Source organism: Camelina sativa, chromosome 3, assembly GCF_000633955.1.
Source record: "Camelina sativa cultivar DH55 chromosome 3, Cs, whole genome shotgun sequence".
NCBI classification, from domain to species: domain Eukaryota; kingdom Viridiplantae; phylum Streptophyta; class Magnoliopsida; order Brassicales; family Brassicaceae; genus Camelina; species Camelina sativa.
Genome location: NC_025687.1, coordinates 23983842 through 23987119, shown reverse-complemented (window position 1 = coordinate 23987119; position 3278 = coordinate 23983842). Strand labels below are relative to the sequence as shown.

General features: G+C 37.2%; 1 pseudogene; it reads right to left on the bottom strand.

Moving 5' to 3' along the window:
* On the bottom strand, window positions 422–3278 carry LOC104777908 (annotated as a pseudogene).

Here is a 3278-nt window from a genome sequence, read left to right as displayed (position 1 = left end):
GTGCACTCGAGTTGCCTGTGAATACCACCCATGGAAACTGAAATAAACTGAACTTGACCTGCAGATATTTTCAAAACTTTAGCCTTTAGTAATAAGAACAATATCACTAGAAATTTGACCAACAACTAAACAAGTAAACATCAAGAACATCAGACCGCATTGAGAGAAATTAGTTACCTTTCTTGCAGCCATCAATACTCACCATCTCCAGTTTATCGAGAAACTCAGTCTCACCACAATACTTAAGGACGACTTATAGTCCCAAAAGTAGCACCTGGGATGTTCTGTCTTCTCTTAATGCATGTGAGAGAGGCTTAGACTCTTCCCGTGGTTCCTGAGAGATAAACGGATATCTCTTCAAATATAGCAGCTAAAACCAAAACAAGCATAGCTAAACTACAAAGCTTTTGCAGCCCTGCAAATTGTTCTTACTTGCCAATTTAAGAAAAGTTTAACAAGGACCAAAAATGAATGTTTAATTTACCTCTTCTCGTTAAAATCAGATACACTATTTGCAACAACGAACAATTATAAATGTTCTGTTCCAACATCCAATGAATTCAGATTATCAGCTATTAGAAACACATGATTTGATAACAATTTCAATATGAGATTGGAGATCGAGATAAAAGGGATAGAAAATCGAAAAGACAAACAAACCAAAAGTCAACCTCTCAAAAATAGCAAAACACATAATCTTAAAACAGAATGACAAAAAATAAACCTAAGTTTGCTGTCTCTATTCCTAATTCACCCGATACGAAGAAACAAAATCAAAAGATATGATAACTAACATATAATTAAGTCATTTATAAGCTGAATTTGTGAGCGATTAAACAAAATACAATACGAAATCTAAGCAGAATAATAATTCAAACATAAGTCATTTTAGATTCCGACATAGAAGACATATAAAATGTTATGTGTTAGAACAGTCTTGGCTGTTGTGGGTTCCCGCTTCTCATCATAGCACAAAACTCGTCGTAGTTGATTTTACCGTCCTGTAACAAGAAAGATAAGAGGTTAGAGATTGAAAACCAAAACGTTTTAAGGGAGAAAGACTTCTTTTTTGGCTTTACATTATCGGAGTCGACATCATCTCCCATTCCATATTCCTTCAAAGCAGCCTCTAGCTCGTCTATCGTAATGTATCTATCAACACACAATTCCAACAAAAAGTCTCATCCATCATGCCTACAAATCTATTTACCGTTCGTATCAAAAACAAATAAAAAGATCACTCACCCATTCCCATCTTTGTCAAAATGTTGGAAGGCTTTGTAGAGACTTTCATTACTTTCAAGCCTATGTCTATGCATCGTTGCGGTAATAAACTCGGTGTAATCTATCGACCCGTTTCCATCAACATCAGATGGGTAAATCTCTGTGGAAGAAGATTAGATTACTTACGAAGAACTTGGCTAATCCTTCTTTCAATTCTTCATATGTGATTGTACCTATTAGCAAACATCGCCTTTAAGTCTTGTATCTCTTCCGTGTCAATATTCTCCGCAATCACCTGTTTCAAAATTTAAACAGTAAGAAAAAAAAAACACAAAAGGTCTGTCAGAATTTAGCAACAATGCATCACATCTTTGATCTTAAACCTTTAGAGCAAGTTTCTTTAGCTTATTCATCGCTCTAAATTGTTTCATCCTTGAGAGAACAGCACTATCAATAGGTTTATCCGATGCTTCTCCACCTTCTCTTAGCCATGGATGTTCTGCCAAAAAAGTAAACCAACCACATTTTCAGCATTCAAGTAAGTATACAAGAAGTTATCATAACTAAAAAGATCGTTTTACTTACCAAGAACTTCAGCAGCAGAAACCCGTCGTTTAGGATCTTGAGTCAACATTTTACGTACCAAATCCTTAGCACTAGTGGAAATAGAAAGCCAAGGTTGGGTATCAAAGTCGATTTCACCTTCCAATATAGCATCAAATATCCCTTTCTCCGTTTCTACATTCCCAAAGCCAACAAAACCATATACTCACATACATCACTAACTACACTCTTCTCAAATATATAATATGAAACTAAAAAAAGACGATAACAGTATCTTATTACCAGCCCAAAATGGAGGTACACCGCTAAGTAGAATGTAGAGTATAACTCCAGCACTCCGTATATCGACTTGTTTACCGTATCTACGCTTCAAAACTTCAGGAGCAACATAATATGCACTCCCAACTATATCTTTATACACTCTCCCTACAAAAACAAACCTATCATGCCTCATTCAACCAACAACAATCTCTTCTTTTCATCAATTCTCAACAAAAGATGTAATAATATATACCTTCTTGGATAAAGACTGATAATCCGAAATCGGTGGCTATGATAAGAGCCTTGTCATCTTTGCTAGACAACAAGAAATTCTCAGGCTTTAAGTCTCTATGCATCACACCCATGAAATGACAAATGTTGACAACATTCACAATCTGTCTACAAACAGAAGCAGCTGCTCTCTCACTGTAATGTCCCTTTGCTAGAATCCTATCGAACAATTCTCCACCAGCACAAAGCTCCATCACCAAGTTCACAGCTTTGTCGTCTTCATAAGCTCCTTTAAACTCAACAATGTTAGGTTGTACACTCAAATGCTGCATCATCTGAATTTCTCTCCTCATATCCTCTTTATCAGCTTTAGTCACTAGTTTCTTCTTCGAGATCGACTTGCAAGCGAATCTCTTCCCCGTCGACTTCTCTGTGCACAGATACGTTACCCCAAACTGGCCTCGACCCAGTTCTTTGCTCAGCGTGTACAACAGTTTCACGTCTTCGTACGGCTTCTCGAGATTGAAGCAGCACCAACACTGTGTTTCTTCGGCGGATTACGCCACGGCGGTGGTTGATTCGTTCCGGTGGGTTTCTCAGGCGGATCTTGGTGGTTACTACTCCTTCCTCTGTTCTCGATCTCACCATTTTGTTGTGGTTTCATCACCAATCCGTAATTCTTGGCTAAGCAATTTCCCATTGCTTTCTCGTCTCTGATTTAGCTTATAGATTAGCTCAATATATCACGACCCAGATACCAAAGATGGAAACTTTCTTTAAATAAAAATTGCAGAGAATCAAGAAAATAAAACAGAGAAATATGCTGATATGCAAAAGGTTTGATTTTTTTTTTTTGTGGATGGGTTCGTTTATACTATAGGAAGAGGAAGTAACATCAAGCAATGATTTTGTGAGAATTGATTAATTGGAAAGTTGAATTGGAGAAGAAGAAAGTAGTGGAGGGATCCCCTAAAAGGTCGGCTTTTTGGGCAGCTGTG